The sequence below is a fragment of the Drosophila serrata genome, unplaced genomic scaffold (genome assembly GCF_035046125.1).
Source record: "Drosophila serrata isolate PLE 108 unplaced genomic scaffold, ASM3504612v1 contig_47, whole genome shotgun sequence".
Lineage (NCBI taxonomy): Eukaryota > Metazoa > Arthropoda > Insecta > Diptera > Drosophilidae > Drosophila > Drosophila serrata.
The window spans coordinates 122,947-145,264 of NW_028256945.1; the positions used below are offsets into that span (position 1 = coordinate 122,947).

A 22,318-nucleotide genomic window follows, 5' to 3' on the forward strand; every position below is an offset into this window, starting at 1 on the left:
GACTTGCGGGAAGGATTCCTTGTGCATCTTAATTCCGATCATTTTAAATCAGAGGAATATACGCAGCTCGTTAAAAAAGTGAATGGAAATCAGGCAAATTTTCCTGATCTCAGGGCGGATAGCGGATATGTTTATCGAAAGGCAGAGCATTTGACAGGAGAGCAAGTGCACGACGAATATGCTTGGAAGCTGTGGATGCCTAAGGAACTGGTGCCTGAGATACTTTCTCGAGTTCACGATACCTCGTTGTCTGCTCATGGCGGAATACACAAGACAATTGAGAGAGTCAGGCGGTATTATTTTTGGCCAGGACTCGTGGCAGATGTCAAAGCCTACATCAATGCTTGTGAGGTGTGCAAAACAACGAAAGCACCAAATTATGTTTTGGGACCACCTTTAGGGAAAGCACCAGAAAGCCAACGATTTTTCCAACGCTTATTCATAGATTTTCTCGGACCTTATCCCCGATCTAGAGGTGGAAATATAGGTATTTTCATCGTGCTTGATCATTTTTCTAAATACGTTTTTCTAAAGCCCGTAAGAAAGATCGACTCCAGTGTCGTTATAAAGTATCTCGAAGGAGCTTATTTATGTCGTTTGGTACTCCTGAAACGATTGTTTCAGACAATGGGTCTCAATTCCGGTCGCATGTATTTCAAAAGTTGATGCAACAGTACCGTATTACGCATACGCTGACTGCTGTACACTCGCCTCAGGCTAACGCTTCCGAGCGCGTTAACAGGTCCGTCATCGCTGCAATTAGAGCGTATTTGAGGCCTGACCAAAAGGACTGGGACTAACACCTAAATAGGATCAGTTGCGCACTAAGATCGTCCGTGCATTCAAGCCTGGGTACTACACCCTATTACATGGTTTTTGGGCAGCATATGGTCAACTCCGGGTCCACATACTCTTTGCTGAGGAAGCTCAACCTTTTGGATGATCGATCCTTAAAGTTTAGTTGTCAAGACTCGTTTGACATTGTGCGGGAGAAAGCATGTAAGCGAATGCTGGAGAAACTCTCCGAGAACGAATAGAAATACAATCTTAGATCTCGAGTTGTGTCTTATGCAGTGGGACAAGAAGTGTTTAGGAGAAATTTTAAACAAAGTAGTTTTCAAACCGGATATAATGCAAAATTTGAACCTTCTTTCGTGAAAGCAAGAGTGCGAAAGAAATTAGAAAACCCGTAGGCACATATCACGCGAAAGATATTCGCCAATGATCTGGCTTCAGTCGGCATCAGTCTAGGGTACCAGTGGTATGTATACCCTAGCCAGATGTTACCGAGGGGCTTTTGTAGTGGCGACTGAAGAACTGAATAAAAGAGTTGGCCTAAAAGAGTGCTACATTTTACGTAAGGTCCAAGCCAAGTTTTCCATTGTTGTTAGCTACGTAAAAGAACGCAAAGAAATAATCTTTATGCGAATTTTAAGCCTAGCTCAGTTATTTTTAGACATAACGTAAAGCTGTGTGTGCGGTAACGTTATAAAGCTGTAAGTAAGCTTGCACACGTGCCGAATGCAAGAGCTGCATTTTGCCCAAAACGCGTTATGGCAATTATAACAGCGAGCTCAGAGTTGCGCTAGGGAAGAAGAGCTTAAAATCCAATTAGGAGATTTTTCGCTGCGGCTGAACGAGCTCTTTCCGTTTCCGTGGAGATCTTTTCTGATCGACATTCGCGAGTGTATAGACGCCAATAAGTGCTCGTAAGAGGCAAGATATATATACCAGTGCCAGTGACTCGGGGTTCGCTCGTTCGGAAAAGTGGCCGCTAAAAGCTCCACCGAAAGTGAGTAGAGGAGTGGAAAACATTTTTTGGGACCAGTGAATAACCTTTTTGTTACCCAGGTCAGGAAGGGTTAGAAAATTGGAGGCAGCAAAGCAGCGTCAACCCACGGCCAGGGCCAAAGGTCGAGGAGACCTTTCGCCATAGGAAAATCCCTTAATTTTTGTACCAGGGCTCAGCCAGCGGATTGGGCCCTGCAGAAAAGTTTCGAGTCCCTAGGCAAGGGGTACCCCTAAACTGAGGGGATGAAGTAGAGGAGAAATAACCAGCGCAGGAGGAGCCGATCCGCAACAAATATCAGGCCATCAGCGCGGATTCGCAACTCATTTCTTGGCCAGCTTCGTGTCGGAATAGGGCACTGATTTTTTTTTTTGTGTATTTTTGCTAACCATGCGAGTTAACCTGATCACTTCTAATGACGTAACCTCCTCCTAATGAGGGAAAAATAAAAAACTTTAAATGGGGTTATACCCTTAAAGCCCATTTTGGCGACTTTTTCTTCTAAATTTTGTGCGACCGATTTGCTCTAAAAAAGAAAATGAGATTAATGGCCCAAAACATTTGCTAATTTGCTTTGCCCTTTGAATGTGAAAACTTATGTTCGTCTTATACTCTCGACTCTGCTTGCGACTAGGCTGGAATTCAATGAAACCGAATTATATGAATTTATGCTGCATTTAAAATATTTTAATTTAATTTATAATTAATTTAGTTTTTTTTTAATTTAATTTATACTCATTTATTTACTTCATATTAAGTTCTCTTGTTGCTTAGCAAGGAAATAGTAGAAGAAAAATAGGGTGAACCGGCTATTCGGACTTTAACCCCTTTTTCAGGAAAAATCGTCGAGGGAGATCGATCTTCGCCGATGGAAAAGTGAGTAAGTCTTGGAAAAACTATTCGAATGAAAACATGCAAATGCAAAAAAAAATGAAAAAATACTTGAAACGTAAACAATTTGAAATGATTTAATTTGAAAGCTAATGCAACAATTGAAATTAAGAAAAGTCTAAAACTAAGAGACGTGAAGTTAATTTATTTTGAAAGTTAAAAAGAAAAAGAGAAAAAAACATGAAGTAGAACATTTAATCATACAATTTAAATTTGGTTTAAACTCTGAAGAAAAATTATTTCTTTTGAATTTTGTTTACAAATTTTAAACACATATATATCTATGCACCTCTTTAATTTTATACATTTTAATTTTAGCTTATATTTAACTCCTTTGTTAGCTTTAAGTTTTAAATTTATCTTATTAAACATGTTTTAACTTTTAAAATCATGTTAGCTTAAAAAACCGGTATATACCGACTCGCAGGATGACTCCACGGTCGTAGGGTTCAAAAGGGATGACCAGAGCCATGCTCTTGCGGCAGGTGATCACAGGTAGGGTGGGCACAAGCGAGCAAAACAACATCCGTGTCTCCGCAAGGTATAGATTTTCTCTCTGTCTTCTCTTCTCTCTACTTCCGCTTCTCTTCTGTCTTCTTTATGTGGTGTGAATTTTGTTTGTCATTTCTTCCGGTTTTGTTCTAGCTTTTAATTTTGTCGCAGCACGCTCAATTTCTAGTTTTTGTAATAATAATGTGTAGTCGTTGCCCGAGATCTGGGTGAGCAAGACCTCCACCCCCAAAGCCGACGAGCTAGAGCCGGAAAATAAAGCGTGCCCCCGCAGCCCAGATCCTCACCAACCCCGACGAACTATATGGTTGCACGCTACATCTGGCATTCAAAGTTATCATTAACTCTTTGGACAAATGCAGCAGTAGAGGCTGCCACTACTGAACTATTTCGTTGGAGCTGCTTGTTTTGATTACAAGCTTTAATTGCCGCAGAATCAGTGTGACTAAATGTCTGTGTTGCCAAACGTACCCGCATGAGCTCAAATCTATTTGGATTAACGTGACTTCTTGTTAATTTAGTCATTCTCGTTACTGATCCCTGCTCTAATTCGTATACCTTTCGTAAAACATCGAAATCAACTATTCCGTCAGGGGTTTCAAACTTAGCTTTTAGTAAGTTATTTCTTATTGATTTGAAAAGCTGCGGAATGTCATAAAACATATAATATTTCTGATTATTGAAGCTAAAGTGAGGTTTCTCATTCGTGACTTCAAGTAATGAAGTACATGGCTTGACACGATGAAGATCTAAAAGAAGAGAGCTTTCGTTTAGGATAGGACAGAAAATTAAGTTTGATTTGGGTATGTCGTAGGAATAGGTCTGGTGTAGATACGAAGAGCTTGAATAGGTTGTTTGAAAAAACGGCGAAAATAGATCGGCTATTGCCTGATCATTTTAGTGTTAACGAAATTATAAAACTGTTTTGGGTCCTGTGAGAACTGGGCCCTACAACGAGTTAAATAGTTTTTATAACACTGCGCGTTCAGCACGGTAAAGTTTGACCGAGCTGATAAATAAGATGAAAGGGCAGATTGAGAACCGGTGAATTTACATTTAGCATACAGTCTATATTTTTTATTTTTAAGTCGGCTCAACGCTTTAGTAAACCACGGCGGTTTATTCGAGCTTGGCGGATAATATAACGGAACACATTCAGTAAAAAATGAATTCATGGCACTGTAAAAAATATCCACGGCAACTGCCATGTCAGTGCACATGTATAGATCGGACCAATTGAACTCGTTTATAAAATTATTCAGCTGTTCAAAGTCCGTTTTGCGAAAACATAGGACTTTATTGGCTGGACGGTCAGAAATATTCTGTACCTCACACCCAATATCAAGAGTCACTTCGAAAGTTGGATGATAAGGATCTTCGGGCTGCGTCAGAGGCGCCACCCTTGCTAAACTTACTCTCGCAGGATCAGAGACAAAGCAAAGATCAAGCAAGCGCTGTACGGAATTTCGCACATGGTTGACTTGAGACAGCGAAATGTCAAACAAGCCAGTGATAAAGTCATGTTGTGTAGGTGTATGGAGAGTATTGGTGGAATTATTTGAGCACCAAATAACACCAGGGATATTAAAATCTCCTAGAACTACCAACTGGTCTCTATCCAAAAGTCTACTGGAAACCATCTGAATAGCGGAAAGGTGATTCCAATAAATAGGAAGTTCCGACAGTGGAGGTATGTAGGAACAGGTAATAAAAATGGAGCTACCTTTCATAGATAGCTTCACACAGAGGAATTCAACATCGTTGCATTCCTCGAAGGTTAATAATTCTGATGTGAGTGAGGAGTCCACCGCTATAAGAACTCCACCCCCGCGTCTGATAGGGCGATCTAGCCGATATACCGTGAACACAGCTGGAAAAACTTCGGAGCTCAGAATCTCCGGCTTTAACCAGGTTTCTGTGAGCACAATAACCTGAGATGCAAACGAAAGGCTATCAGAATACAAGTTAGGAAGCTTACTACGTAAGCCTCTTGCATTCTGATAGGAAATACCTAAGGGTAGTTGTCGCACAGCCAGCAGCCGATTGTAAGGTCACCTGCAGCAATTGCCTTTTTGCAGGTTTTGACGAAACAGACAATATTTCCGGACATTATTAGGACTTACCACTGTACTTGTTCTTGGAAAAAATAACAACAGAGATATGAACAGCGAGAGCGAGAGAGCGGGAGAGCGAATGAGATCAGATGAGATAAGAAGTGCAGCGGCACAGCTAAAGCGAGAGAGTGAGAAAGCGTGGGAGATAGGTAGATAAAACGTTTAGCTGTTGCGACGGCGCAAACAAAAGCTAGACGAAGAAGGCACAAAAATTAATGCAAAATATGCAAAAGCTAACACTAGCAGCACAACTAAATTGGAAAATAAAATCAATTATGTACAGAAATTAGAATAGCTGCATGCACACGCGAAGTGAACGGGAAGTTATAAACACAAATTAGAAAATTTAAGTTAACCCCGGTGGTTAGATTCAAACTTTAATACAAAACGAGAGCGCAAGAAAAAAACACGTCCGTTCACTTGGAAAGATACATCAAAATGTTTGTTTCTGGCCCAAAATAAAAATTTGAATTTTTTTAAAATACCCCTTATAACAAATACGCAAATGTGGCTTCCCATTTTATCTTAGCGTTCAAGTAAATGCTCTAAGCCATCAATTACGTCAACTGAGGAATTGTATGTTAAATTTTTTTTTTATTGCAACTTCATCACAAGTTATTATGCATTCTTTTTCAGATTCTGTCATTTCCTTTAAGGGCTGAGTACAAACATTCGTTGTCTCCCGACTGTAATTTTTTATGCTGTTCCACTTTTGGAGAGACGATGGACTGGGAAGATTTAATTCCAAAGAGTCCCTTAAAAACATACATATGTTGACGTCGACCTGGAATAAATGCTCTGATCAAACAACTTTTCGGAATCATTCCATCTCATATTTGTTCCCTTTTTTTCTTTTAAAAGCCAGTTAAGTTAATTTTCTCAATTTCAGAAAGTAGGTTTTTTTGCGTCTTTGCCTCTAACCTAATCACCTTTCGTTTTAAATTCGAATTTTCTTTTTGCAGCTTCTTTATTCTTATTTGTCTATTATCAGACAATTTTCTGAAGGCAAAATATATATATTTTTTTTTTAACATTTTAAAGTTTTTGTGCTTTTATGGCACTGACGACAAATTTCAGCAGGTGACTGTGAGCGGTGTCTTTTTAGTGGAGGGAAGCTTACAGCATTAAAATCTGTTTCAGCATTATCACAACTGTAATCTTTTACTAGATTGCGGTCTGGGATTGTTCCTCGCCTCAGATATTTTATCCCAATATCATCTGGGCAGAAATTATCTTGGCATAAAAACAGTGATGAAGTGTTCGCCACAAAATCCTCACTAAAATTGAATTTTTCTACCTATTTCATTAGAATTTCTGGGTCTTTCTCTGGAAATCTAAACAATTTAGGGACAGGGAAATAGCGCCTGGATTCTTGGCAGTGGGGCAGGCTGCACTTGTTTCCACTGATTTGTGTTCTCTTTTTATCTGCCATTGTCATAAGGGCTTTCAAATGGCCTTATTAACAACAACTAAACAACAAATAATGCTAAAACTCAAACCTGTGTCCATAGCAGCAACAGCACGAAAAAAGTTGTCATTGTTGTTGCCATTTTTACCACTAATTTGCACAATTTTTACACTCATTTATTAAAGTTTATGTCACAAATGCAACGGGTTAGATATTATTTGATAAGAAAGCGTTTGAATAATAAATAATCTTATTAATTGGCACTCTGTGCTGCTGTAGGCTTTTAGCGAACGCAAGAAGAGAAACAAAAGGGGGAAAACAAAGCATTGGCGCGCTTTTCTTGCTCAAGCTTTTCTTGCTCGGGCGTGCAAATCAAAACAAATTTGAATTACAGAAATATGTATGTATATTATATATTTGAATTATTAAATATATATCTATATATCTATACATACATATACATAAAAAGGAAAGGTTTGATTTTTTGTTTGTTTGTATGAATTGAATAGGCTCCGAAAGTACTTGGCAGATTTGAAAAATTCTTTCACTGTTGGAAAGCTACATCATTCCTGAGTGACTATATATATACTATATTTCATTGAAAAAAAAAATTGGCATCCTTACTAAAATTACGATAACGTAATCCAAGGCGTTAAAAAAATATCAAAAAACACTTACATCGCGTGCGCTGCGAAAACTATTGATGATAGAACAAAATGATATACTACATTTTTTTACAACACACCATTATCTACAAAAAATCAGCGGCAGCATATCTCTAACTATTACAGTCATGTCACAATAAGCGTTTTTTTATTGAAAAAAAGATATTAAAATACCACCGCTACAAAAATGGCCCAGCAGGTGGTCAACTAGCTCATATACCCAGGATACCGATGATCCAAAATGATATGACAATCCCATTTAAACGGCTTCAATTTCCGGTAAAAACATCTTTCGCATTAACAATTAACAAGTCACAAGGCAAAACCTTCGAGTTAGTATGGATCGATCTGCGAAAGAAATGTTTTACTCATGGTCAACTGTATGTTGGTCTATCGCGAGTCGGAGCCAATGAAAATCAATTTATTTTGCTGCCACAAAATAAAACAACATCAAATATTGTATCCGTCAATCTTGGACAACAATCTACATGTTCCATCCGCAAAAATTGACCTATTGGTAAATTACTACAAGACGCCTCATTGATTATGTGGGACGAATGCACGATGAGCCATAGAGCACATATAGAGGCCGTGAACAGAACCTTACAGGATCTAAGGAACTCCTCTGCAGTCATGGGCGGGATTACTTTTGTATTTGCTGGAGATTTTCGACAGACTCTCCCCGTTATTAACAGAGGCACGCGAGCAGATATCATCAAGGCATGCTTGAAATCGTCTCCCATAAGGACTACGATTGAAACATTAAAATTAAGGACAAATATGAGAGCTCATCTTCATGGAATCACTTATAGCGATTTCCCACAGCAACTGCTAAAACTTGGGGAAGGAATTTTTCCCACTCCAAATTTAAGCGGTCATTGTGACATTCTTCTGGATGAGTCTCTAGGCCAAATACTCCATAATTTGGAAAACTTAATAGATTCTGTATACCCTGATATCGAGAATTCGCACGAAAGAGACTTCCATTAGCTGTGTTCTCGGGCTACAGTATCACCTAAGAATGATACTGTCAATGAAATAAATAATCTGATTGTTCAAAAAGTCCCCGGCCAAACAAAAACATACAAATCGATCGACACTGTAACGAATATTGAAGATGCAGTCCATTATCCACAGGAATTTTTAAATTCGTTGAACCCTTCTGGACTGCCACCCCATGAATTGACGTTAAAAATCGGAATCCCAATCATGCTTTTAAGAAATTTAAACCCTCCGAGCATGTGTAATGGGACGAGGCTGCTTATTAAGGAGTTAAAGGAAAATTTAATAGTAGCAACTATTATCACTGGCCCAGCAAGTGGTCAACTAGCTCATATACCGAGGATACCGATGATCCCAACTGATCTGCCAATCCCATTTAAACGGCTTCAATTTCCGGTAAAAACATCTTTCGCATTAACAATTAACAAGTCCCAAGTCCAAACCTTCGAATTAGTAGGGATCGATCTGCGAAAGAAATGTTTTACTCATGGTCAACTGTATGTTGGTCTATCGCGAGTCGGAGCCCCTGAAAATCAATTTATTTTGCTGCCACAAAATAAAACAACATCAAATATTGTTTACAGAGAAGCTCTAACAAAATAAATGTATTTTCTTTTAGGGTTATGACCTCAATAATTGAAAAAAAAAAAATAATAATAAAGGATGAATTTGTGTCATATTATTATTATTATTATGAATGTGTTAAAATTGACAAATCTAAATGTAATGTTTAATGCCCGTGCGAAGCCGGGACGGGCCGCTAGTATTATATATTATTATTTTTATAAAAAAAAAAAACCATTTAAATCATATTTATATAAGAATTTATAATTATTTAATTCAATTGACTCAGAAATAATATATATGTATATATATATATATAAATATATAAATAAATATTTACATAAATTATAAAAATACAATAAAATAAATGTAAAAATATGTAATGTATGTAATATGCATTAAATTAAATTAATAAATTCAACCACGAAATCGGTATTTAGAGGCACGCCATGTTGCTTTATTCGTATGAGAGAGCTGCTGGCTCTAGAGCCAGCACGAGAGAGCGGCTAGAGCCAGCACGAAAAAGAAGGAAAGTGTAGTATGTACATAAACAACTAATACCCACTGTACCAAAAGTACTTAAGGGACACACACTGTAACACTTTGTTGCAATGTTTAAATAAATGCAAGGCTTGCTTCGATCTGACAGAAATACGATCACCCGAGCCCTGCCTTGACGACAATAAATGCAGAAGTCAGCATTCCCACGATTCGATTTACACTAGCATGTATGTACATCCAACTCTTTTGAGCTACCCACTGTCAGCAGCGAGGAGCAAATGATGATACATAAGGCAAGCGCTCCGCTGCCGACGATTTTGGCAGCGCAGTTGCACGGTTCTAGATATAACATACATATCTTTGTTAAAATTCAGAAATGATTTAACTATGAAAGCGGCACCACTGCTGGCAACATTATTAAATAAAACTAATAACACACACACTTACTGTCATCTCAATATAAATGGAAAGTTGATTCAAATTAATTAAAAATAAAAAAGGGATTGCGAAATATGCAAAAGCACTAGCAGCTCAATTAAAAATTAAGAAACAAACTCAATAAAGAACACAGTTGAGAATCGCTGCATGCACACGCGAAGTGAGTAGAAGATTTAGTTTAACCCCGGTGACTTAATGCAAAATATGTATAACACAAATCGAGAGCGCAAGGAAAAACACGTCTGTTTGAATGATTAAAAGATATGACTAACCATGATACAATTATACAAGGTAGTCTCGTCGGCTGCCTAACCGTTCGGCTTATTTTCAGTGCGTTCGTGTTTGTCAAGCAGAAAGGTTGTGTGCGGAAGATTTTTTTCTTACTATTAACCCTTGTGTGCGATGTCGTTCTGCTAAGAACATAAACATTAATTTAGATATAAAAAAATTTTACTTTAAGATTCGGATATATTTTAAAATTAAGAATTTAAACAAAAAAATAGCTTTACAAAAACAAAAACAAAGATTAATGTCAAATTCCAAACTATTAAAAATTAAGTTATAAAACACTTCAACTCTTTTTACTATGTATGAACAATTTAACCCCCATGGACCATCTAAGGGCTAAACTAAAAGCTCTTTTGTCGTTTCACTCGCACTTACTTCGCAGACTCCTCTCACTCGCACTTGTTGTGAGTAATGAATAGCGGAGTGCTTTTGCCGACGAGACTACCTTGTATAATTCTACCATGTGACTAACCATGATATAGTATACATATATTAGTATATATGTATGTGATATAGTAGTCAGATATTTATAAAATTTAAAACAAATCAAAAGATATGATTAACTTTACATATATAATATAATGGGTGTTCAGAGCAGACCGCTAGCGCCTAATCATGCGCGCATGGGTGTATGGCTGCACCTGCTGCGCTCTTAGCTCTTCTCTTTGTTTATCTATTTCTCTCTCTCTTCTTCTTCTGTCACCTTATCTATGCTAAGTTACATTTTAAGATTATATATGTTGAATTCAACAAGCTCCGACCAGAGAAGTGAAAACGAAAATATACACAGCGTTTAATCAACCTAATTCGAGCGTTAATTATTGCTAAAAGGTGGCAAATTCGTTGTCTTCCCCATAAACATATTCGTGACCCCGACGTGATTCTTTGGTTCGGAGCCTGCAACCCTGTGTTCGTTGTTTAATATCGTTTAAACAAATCGCTTTGCTTCGCTGTCGCTTACTGGCATTCGGTCATAAGCACACAAGCAAACTCACATACACACATACCTTGTACATAACAGTGATGAAGTGTTCGCCACAAAATCCTCACTAAAATTGAATTTTTCTACCCATTTCATTAGAATTTCTGGGTCTTTCTCTGGAAATCTAAACAATTTAGGGACAGGGAAATAGCGCCTGGATTCTTGGCAGTGGGGCAGGCTGCACTTGTTTCCACTGATTTGTGTTCTCTTTTTATCTGCCATTGTCATAAGGGCTTTCAAATGGCCTTATTAACAACAACTAAACAACAAATAATGCTAAAACTCAAACCTGTGTCCATAGCAGCAACAGCACGAAAAAAGTTGTCATTGTTGTTGCCATTTTTACCACTAATTTGCACAATTTTTACACTCATTTATTAAAGTTTATGTCACAAATGCAACGGGTTAGATATTATTTGATAAGAAAGCGTTTGAATAATAAATAATCTTATTAATTGGCACTCTGTGCTGCTGTAGGCTTTTAGCGAACGCAAGAAGAGAAACAAAAGGGGGAAAACAAAGCATTGGCGCGCTTTTCTTGCTCAAGCTTTTCTTGCTCGGGCGTGCAAATCAAAACAAATTTGAATTACAGAACATCATCTAAATTTTATTTTAATATCAAATACTAAAAATGGGTTATTTACATATTATGTACATACAGATTAATACAAATATGTATGTATATTATATATTTGAATTATTAAACATATATCTATATATCTATACATACATATACATAAAGAGGAAAGGTTTGATTTTTTGTTTGTTTGTATGAATTGAATAGGCTCCGAAAGTACTTGGCAGATTTGAAAAATTCTTTCACTGTTGGAAAGCTACATCATTCCTGAGTGACATCACATATATACTATATTTCATTGAAAAAAAAAATTGGCATCCTTACTAAAATTACGATAACGTAATCCAAGGTGTTAAAAAAATATCAAAAAACTAGAACAAAATGATATACTACATTTTTTTACAACACACCATTATCTACAAAAAATCAGCGGCAGCATATCTCTAACTATTACAGTCATGTCACAATAAGCGTTTTTTTATTGAAAAAAAGATATTAAAATACCACCGCTACAAAAATGGCCCAGCAGGTGGTCAACTAGCTCATATACCGAGGATACCGATGATCCCAACTGATCTGCCAATCCCATTTAAACGGCTTCAATTTCCGGTAAAAACATCTTTCGCATTAACAATTAACAAGTCCCAAGGCCAAACCTTCGAATTAGTAGGGATCGATCTGCGAGAGAAATGTTTTACTCATGGTCAACTGTATGTTGGTCTATCGCGAGTCGGAGCCCCTGAAAATCAATTTATTTTGCTGCCACAAAATAAAACAACATCAAATATTGTTTACAGAGAAGCTCTAACAAAATAAATGTATTTTCTTTTAGGGTTATGACCTCAATAATTGAAAAAAAAAAAATAATAATAAAGGATGAATTTGTGTCATATTATTATTATTATTATGAATGTGTTAAAATTGACAAATCTAAATGTAATGTTTAATGCCCGTGCGAAGCCGGGACGGGCCGCTAGTATTATATATTATTATTTTTATAAAAAAAAAAAAACCATTTAAATCATATTTATATAAGAATTTATAATTATTTAATTCAATTGACTCAGAAATAATATATATGTATATATATATATATAAATATATAAATAAATATTTACATAAATTATAAAAATACAATAAAATAAATGTAAAAATATGTAATGTATGTAATATGCATTAAATTAAATTAATAAATTCAACCACGAAATCGGTATTTAGAGTCACGCCATGTTGCTTTATTCGTATGAGAGAGCTGCTGGCTCTAGAGCCAGCACGAGAGAGCGGCTAGAGCCAGCACGAAAAAGAAGGAAAGTGTAGTATGTACATAAACAACTAATACCCACTGTACCAAAAGTACTTAAGGGACACACACTGTAACACTTTGTTGCAATGTTTAAATAAATGCAAGGCTTGCTTCGATCTGACAGAAATACGATCACCCGAGCCCTGCCTTGACGACAATAAATGCAGAAGTCAGCATTCCCACGATTCGATTTACACTAGCATGTATGTACATCCAACTCTTTTGAGCTACCCACTGTCAGCAGCGAGGAGCAAATGATGATACATAAGGCAAGCGCTCCGCTGCCGACGATTTTGGCAGCGCAGTTGCACGGTTCTAGATATAACATACATATCTTTGTTAAAATTCAGAAATGATTTAACTATGAAAGCGGCACCACTGCTGGCAACATTATTAAATAAAACTAATAACACACACACTTACTGTCATCTCAATATAAATGGAAAGTTGATTCAAATTAATTAAAAATAAAAAAGGGAATGCGAAATATGCAAAAGCACTAGCAGCTCAATTAAAAATTGAGAAACAAACTCAATAAAGAACACAGTTGAGAATCGCTGCATGCACACGCGAAGTGAGTAGAAGATTTAGTTTAACCCCGGTGACTTAATGCAAAATATGTATAACACAAATCGAGAGCGCAAGGAAAAACACGTCTGTTTGAATGATTAAAAGATATGACTAACCATGATATAGTATACATATATTAGTATATATGTATGTGATATAGTAGTCAGATATTTATAAAATTTAAAACAAATCAAAAGATATGATTAACTTTACATATATAATATAATGGGTGTTCAGAGCAGACCGCTAGCGCCTAATCATGCGCGCATGGGTGTATGGCTGCACCTGCTGCGCTCTTAGCTCTTCTCTTTGTTTATCTATTTCTCTCTCTCTTCTTCTTCTGTCACCTTATCTATGCTAAGTTACATTTTAAGATTATATATGTTGAATTCAACAAGCTCCGACCAGAGAAGTGAAAACGAAAATATACACAGCGTTTAATCAACCTAATTCGAGCGTTAATTATTGCTAAAAGGTGGCAAATTCGTTGTCTTCCCCATAAACATATTCGTGACCCCGACGTGATTCTTTAGTTCGGAGCCTGCAACCCTGTGTTCGTTGTTTAATATCGTTTAAACAAATCGCTTTGCTTCGCTGTCGCTTACTGGCATTCGGTCATAAGCACACAAGCAAACTCACATACACACATACCTTGTACATAACAAGCAGAGTGCATATAGCCGGCCACTGATTTTCGTTTAAATCACCCTGATAAACAAAAGCTGTGTTGTGCCAAATATTGTAGAGAAAGGTGGCTCGCGCTTAAGCGTCGTTAATAGCGCGTATTGAACATATATATACCTATGCATATATAGCATAGACGTGCGTGTGCCAAAACTCCGCTGTTTCGAGGCAGACAATTACAACAACAACATTGTCGAGGTTCCGTTGCATCTCGGTGACGCTGATTAACCTCTAATTTGCGCGGTGAAAACTAAACGGGTTCTTATATACCGAAGCGGTCAGACATTTTCCCTTTATTAATTCTTTTCGCGTGAGAAAATAAAGATGTCTAATACGGAAAATTCGGTTCAGCATCAAAATGAGCCGCCAAGTGACGTGGACTTCTACCGAGCCAAGGCCCAATCCCTTTTGCGGCAATTGAGCTCGATGAATTATTACATAAATCCGGAGACTGTAGATCAGTTTGATGAAGCTGATTTACTGGCGCGACTGGAGTGGATTAATTCATTAAATTTGGCCTTTGATTCCGCACAGACTTCGCTGGAAAAAATTGGACTTTTCGGAGATAGCAAGCGACCATCGGATTAAGTTCTCCACGGCGTTCATGGATGTGAAGGCGAAGATAAATCGAGGTTTAGCGGCGCTTCGCAAATCGCAATTGCCGGCTGCAACCGCTGCAAATTCAACATCCATAGACATTACTAACCATTCGGATCTTTCATTCCGATCTAGGAAGCCTCGATTGCCAATTTTGGAGATAGCTCGGTTCCATGGATCCTACTCTGATTGGCCGGATTTTATTGCGACGTTCAGCACGGTCATCGGAAATGATGACGAGCTAAGTGATATTAAAAAATTACAATATCTAAGGTCAAGTTTAGGTGGCGTGGCTCTAGAGACCATACGTTCGCTTAAGCCCTCGAATGCCAATTGTAGAAAGGCTTTGGACTTACTCAAAAATCGATTTGATAATAAGGTTCTACCTTTTCAGGCACACGTGCAGGCCATATTTGGTTTAAAAGGTGTCGAGAATTGATCCACCAAGGGTCTTCGGGAGTTAAGCGATTCCATGAATTCGCATCTGCGAGCAATCCGTACCCTGGCCACTACGCAACAAATCTTGGACGGATTGCTGATTCACATTGTCGCACGGAAGCTCGATCAGAGGACGCGGGAAAAATGGGAAGAGGATTTGTCCATCAACAACCTAGCTACGTGGGATTCTATGGAGTCGTTCTTGCAAAGGAGGTGTAGGATTATGGAAAATTCGGATCAAACACCAAGCCGGCAGGTGGGAAAAGCCCTGCATGGGTATAGCTTCATTGCTTCAGTTGGTAGCTCAAATCTTCCCCTATGTACGTTTTGTAATGCGAGGGATCATTATTTGCCAAAATGCTCTCGATTTCTAAGTTTCAGCCCGAATCTTCGATTTAGAGAAGCAAAGAAGTTGCACCTGTGTCTCAATTGTTTGCGTAAGGGGCATAGTTCACAGCAATGCAAGTCAACACACTGCAGATACTGTCGTATGAAGCACCATTCATTGTTGCATTTTAATCAGGACCCATCTGTACCATCCACCGCCTCATCTCTATCATCCGATCCATTTCCCAACTCTCAGCCATCAACATCATTTTCATCAGCATTAGCATCATAACATTCATCATCGCATTCATCATCCCAACCTAATCACCGTTCATCGAACCCTCCACCAAGCCCCACAGATATTTTGCCTGTTGATTACGTGTTGCTTCCAACCGCTATTATCTATGTAAGGAATGAGGCTAGAGAATTTATGCCTCATCTCATCTCATCTCATCTCAGATAAATTTCATAACTTCTCGCCTAGCGAATCAGCTCAATTTAAATCATCGGAAGTCGCATACCCTTTTCTCTGGGATTGGGGAATCCTCTCTGAATTCCGATACGGCAGTCGACATTGTAGCGCAATCCCGGGAGGCAAGCTATCGTGCTTCATTCTCCGCGGTTGTAACGAACAGTATCGCTGATTATCAGCCTCATTTCAACATAAATGCAACATCATGGAAAATTCCGCAAAATATATCGCTCGCTGATCCTCACTTCAATCAATCAGATCGAATAGATCTTATAATTGGTGCTGGACTCTTCTTTAAAATAATGGCTACGGGACAAATTCATTTGGGTAGCGCGTTGCCAACCCTTCAGAACACCAAATTTGGTTGGATCGTGTCTGGAGGGCTGCCGAGTGCGTCAACTCCTGAGTCTGTCTCAGCTGCCGTCGTCAAGGATCCTACGAATCATTTTGATGGTGGCACACTTGCTGCCGTAGGAAAGCCAGCTGCCTTCTTGAAAAGTTGTTGGCCAATTGGAGGCCACAAAATCGCCAAGCTAGCCGTTCTGCCCCACGATGCCGATGAAGTTGGAACAGTACCTCTTCCAACGGGGGGAGTATGTTCAGAGCAGACCGAGAGCGCCTAATCATGCGCGCATGGGTGTATGGCCGCACCTGCTGCGCTCTTAGCTCTTCTCTTTGTTTATCTATTTCTCTCTCTCTCTTCTTCTTCTGTCGCCTTATCTATGCTAAGCTACATTTTAAGATTATATATATGTTGAATTCAATAAGTCGGTCGTTAGTTGCAGCTCCGACCAGAGAAGTGAAAACGAAAATATACACAGCGTTTAATCAACCTAATTCGAGAGTTAATTATTGCTAAAGGGTGGCAAATTCGTTGTCTTCCCCATAAACAATGGGGTTATCCCAAATTTGATTCAAATCTGTTGAAAAAAAAATTGTTTGATCGTTTCTATGTCAGCTATAGATGAGTGAGAGTGTATAGAAAACCAACTGCAACGTTTCATTCAGATAGCTTAAAAACTGAGAGAGTAGTTGACGTAGAAACCGACAGATGGGCTAGATCGACTCGGTTGTTGCAAACTTCTGACTGAAACTATAATACCCTGCAAGGGCAATAATAAAATATGTGAACAACTTTTGTTTGTATCGCAGTGCGTACATAAGTTGAGAACAGTCTAAAGATAATACAGATCAACAACAAATAATTTTAAAACAAAATGCTACCATAACGTACCAATTAAAAAAAACAAATCGCGGCAACAGTAGTAGGTAGCCGGCAGACGAGATGAAGAACTTAGGTCTGGATACTATCGCAGACGGCACCCAGGAAATGAACTGGATGAACCAGTAGTGAAGAAAGAACCAAATGCTTGGAGAGGGAGGACTTTAATTAGGAATTGCACTGGGAATTAAGAACACTTTCCGTAAAGTCCTTTTTAGATAATTTGAATTATTTACAAGCTGGTACGGCAAACTTTGTCTCTCCCGTGATTTATGTTTTATATGCCCCCAGATAATTTAATTTTCTTTGTTATTTATTGAATCTCATCAGTTGAGAGCGATACGATAAACTATATTTTTATATATTACCTATATCAGGTAATAAAGATGTGGAAAATTGTGTTAAAGCATAAAGTTAAAGTATAAAACTCAGTTTTTACATACTTTACTGATAAGTATCCTAAAAGTCACCTTGCCGAAAGCCAGACACTTCGTTCGGTTGCAACCGTATGTAATGAGAACTATTTTCTAGATTTATTATGAAAATTCTTATGAACAATAAGAATCAACTAGTAAATGTTCAGAAAATTCTTTTATAAAATTATCGTGTTTAGGAATCATTAAATTAACAATCAAAAAATATACTAAAATAATTATTTTAATTATAGTTAGTGAAATGATATAATTAATCTAATACAATAATTAATTGAAAAATATTTCAAAGATATTCTATGTATCGAAGTCGTCTTGAGTGTCCTCATCACCGCTGCTCCGATCTGTGGATTGTTCGTTTTCAATATTGTGTTCTCGTCTGTTTCTGTAATATCTAATTTATGTTAACATAATCATAAATAATAAAAAAAATTTAATAATATTGTAAAATCATAATTACATATCTGATACAGTTGTTAGAGAATCACTGACATAGTTTGGGATCTGAACACCTCCAAACCATTAAAAATATATTGATCATTTTGAAAGATCTTACCATTATTTTCGGGTTTGTATGTAGTTGGTTTCTTTAGCTGAGCATTATTCCAAATGGTACAAATTTATTTTGCCCGCAAAAATTGCTGAGATAGCTCATTTTTACAAGGTGGTAAACTGCTGGCATCTAAGTTCCTCAATTTTTTTCGATTAAATGCTATAGAGACTATATAGGAGTCTATAAACATTTGAAATCTCGCTGTATCAACATCATTAATTAATTTATTTATTTAATTTGAGAGGCAGTGTGATCCTGCTACCAGCCTTGAAATGTCCCGTAGGCTTTCTCCCTTTTCTATCAGTCCAAAGAGCTTTCAACCCGCTCGCCTAAACTAGCTTTTAATTACATGTAGTTAGTTATATTTCACTTTTCAATCATTAAAGACGCACGTCGCGTCATACCCCGAAATAGTTATCGTGTTTTCATTATCGAGTGCAAATACTTTAGAGCCGCCCCCCTCCATTGCATGTGGTTCCCATGTGGGAAAATGTGGTTGGAATTGAACGCAAGCATCCCGGGTGAGAGACGGGATTCCAACACTGTATATATTGCATGTATATCGCTGAACGATATATTTATTTATTTATAAAAGAAATAGCAATATATCTGCCATTATAAAAATATACTCTTACCTCTGCGCGACAAAAGGGAGCGTTTTTTAATGATGTGCTCCGACTCACATCAGGTGGGCAGAGGCAAGGATAGGTGTCTTAACAAATTACGCACATTATTTTGTATGGACACTTCAACATGTCATAGAAAATAATATTTATTGTACATGGAACATAGAACACGGAAAGGATCATGCTCGTCCCGGTTCATCTTACACACATTAAGGGCTATTAGATGAAAATGACGAGCAGGCCATACAGTGACAGAGAGCCTTAATATGCTTATAAGCTATTAGCTTATAGCTATATAGCAAAATTGTTCGTTTATTCGCTTGAGCATGAACATCACGCCGTGGCAAGTTCAACAATTTAGGGTGGGAAGGCTTAAAAGTCGTAGCCATACAGCGTATGAAGGAAGACGATGATGTGGGTCCCAGCTTAATCCTCGTAGAGCAAACAAAAGGTATTGTTTCTGAACAGATTCAATAAGGTCTTGATACTTCGCATATTGAGGTGACCATACACACGAACAATGTTTAAGAACGAGTCAGATATAAAGAAGTTTTGAAGTATAAGGATCATCAAACTCCTTTGGCCATCGCTTAACAAAGTGAAAAACCCCTTTAGCTTTACTAATAATTAAACCAATGTTTTCATTAAAATTAAGAGTATGGTTAAACAGAAGTCCGAGATCTGTTACCGTATAGATGCTTTCAAGATTTTTCCGTTAAAATGACAAAAATTTGCATTTCGAGTTGTTGAGAAAAATGAGGTTATTAGTGCACCAGGATTGCATGTCATTGAGGTACGTTTGCAGAAGCTTATGTGAATGAGAATTCGTCAATGGCTAACATAGTTTGACGTCATCACATCTGAGTGTAGAACCTCATCAGGCAAGTCGTTGATAAAGAGGCCGAACAGAAGTGGCCCAAGGCGGCTTCCTTGAAGAACGCCGAAAGTAAGAAGAAGACGGTACTGTTGGATAAATGTGTTGCAATCCATTTAGTCAAAAAAAGAGGGAAACCCAAGAGCGTACGTTTTTTAGTAATAGTAGGTGATTGACCGGGCCTAAAGCTTTGCTAAAATCGGTGAAGATAGCGTCCGATTGGAAATATAATTTAAAAGCGTTTCTAATGACAGCACAAAATGCAAAAAGGTTTGTAGATGTTGATCTGTTTTTCATAAAGCCGTGCTCAGAGGGATAATAATTGAACGGCATTGGTGCTGCAGCTGCGCAGTAATCAGATGTTCGAATAACTTGGAAATAACACAAAGCTTTTTAGTCCCTCTGTATTTTTCGATATCGGATTTACTGTCCTTTTTATGGAGAGGACTGATGAAAGATTCCTTTCAACTTTCTGGGAAAAATGAAAGCTGAAGGGACATCTAAAAAAGAATTGACAGAGGTCGGCATATAGCAACATTACAGTGTCTCAAAACACAGCTAGGAACGAGATCTGGACCAGAAGAAAAAGAAGGCTTTAGTGTCTTGAGATTCTGAAAAACATCTTCTTCATATACAGGTGGCATGAAAATGAAATTAAAGTGTGGAAGAGAATAAGGATATGAAGCGGTTGTATTGTAGGCAATGGATGGGTACGTAGACTGCAAAAATGTTGCGAATAGGCTCGCTATATCAGGCTAATTAGACGCGGACTCAGTATCGAGATAAAGACAAGAAGGAACAAGTTGAGATCTTCGTTTTGCAAACGCGTAAAATTGCTTAGAATTAGCATTCAGAATTATGGGCTACGAAGTTTGACTAGACTTCAAGTTTGTAAGGTAAGAAAGACGACGAGATAACCATTGGGGCTTGTGAGACGCATCAGGTGAAGGAAAGGATGGAACATAAATGTCAAAGTCAGAGTCATAAAAGCGCCTAACCATGTTATTGGGGTCGTCTTGAGAATCCCAAAAAGTCCAACAAGTTAGGGATTTGCGTGAGCAGCGAAAAGTTGTTGATCTGCTTTATGACTAGGAAGTAAAGGAAACGACGCATCAAGAATTATCTCCAGTGTGTGGGTGATAAGCATAAGGCGTTGACAAATTCAGACGCAAAGATAAAGTCCATGATTTTATCACAACAGTTCTTAACGTAGTTCAATATGCCCAAAACAAGGTCAATAAGTCATGCAGTGGGTGCAGTGAACCAGAAAATTAGTGTCAGTTGTGGCATCCCAGATATGGAAGGAAGTTTAAAATCGCCCATAGCTATCAAATGGTCATTAACACCCAGAGTTGAGTGAATTCCCTAGATTAAAGACAGGTGCTGAAGATAAATCGTAGTGTCAGACCGGGGTGGGCTGTAAGAGCATGAGACACAGAATTCAGTCAAAGAAACGTTCAATTTGTTGCTCAAGTGAATAGGATTGAGGCGAGTGACAAAAACTAGCTTTTTTGGGGCAACGCCAGCGAGAAGCGCCTTACTCCTTTGGGCAACTCCAGAGATCGTTGAATGGTGTAGTCTTGGGCTAGAAATTGGAAAAGATGAGATGGTGACCGCCTGGCCGATCGCAGAATGATCATCTTTGTGTGAGTTCGAGACCAGCAAGGCTTTGCTTGATTGACAGCAAGGTCGAAGATGCGATATTATCGGCTCGTACAGAGCAAGGGGCAACGTTCCATTCTTGACAAGACGCAGCGTCATCGGCAACACCCGTGGTATCACCATTGGGTGTGTTGCGTGGACTGAACGGCAAAAGTTGGCTCGCAGAGTCTACAACATGCAAGAGCTTATTAGAAATTGTTCCCATATTGCTATTTGGTGTGTCGCTTATCAGTTGCGAAGTTGCGAGTTGCGAAGTAAGATTCCGATTTCAGGAAACGGCTTGCTAAATCCTTGAAACCAGCAGCCAAAGATTGAAACTCCAAATGGGTTTGCCTCATAAAAATCCGCATTTCAGATTAATGTGTCGGCAGCTCGGGCACGTCCAGTTCAAGCCAGCGTGATCCCGTATGCGATCAGCGTAACCCGCCACAGCCAGGGTGTCCGGCGTTAGTGCACAGCCAACAATAAACAGTGACCTGCCGTGAAGTAATTTTGAGGCCTTGTGGACAATCCGTGACACAACAGGTTACATTATGTTGAATCATTGATAAATCGCAAAAAGCACTCGCGAGTGAAAGAAAGGCAATTAAATTGTGTGGCGAAGGAAGCTTTTGTCGAAGCTCACAAAAATATGAGTTTGTGTGATTGTTCACCGTATGCAGATCAATTGCAGCAACAACAACTCTGAAACCGTTGCAGCAGTAAGCGGTAAACGCTCAGCACAAGAAAACAAGACCGAAAGACGTGTAGAAAAAAACTATTTTTCGCCGATTTTGTTTTCGGAAATAAAGTTACTGTCTTATAATCCAGATGTTTTGGGTAAATAAAGA

At 38.2% G+C, this 22,318-nt stretch overlaps 1 pseudogene across 1 annotated transcript; it reads left to right on the top strand.

Annotated features, from left to right (window-relative positions):
- Positions 1-14,610: 14,610 nt before the first annotated feature.
- On the top strand, positions 14,611-16,957 carry LOC147644969 (uncharacterized; annotated as a pseudogene). Its single transcript, XR_015272522.1, has one exon. The product of XR_015272522.1 is annotated as an uncharacterized LOC147644969 (transcript).
- Positions 16,958-22,318: the final 5,361 nt, after the last annotated feature.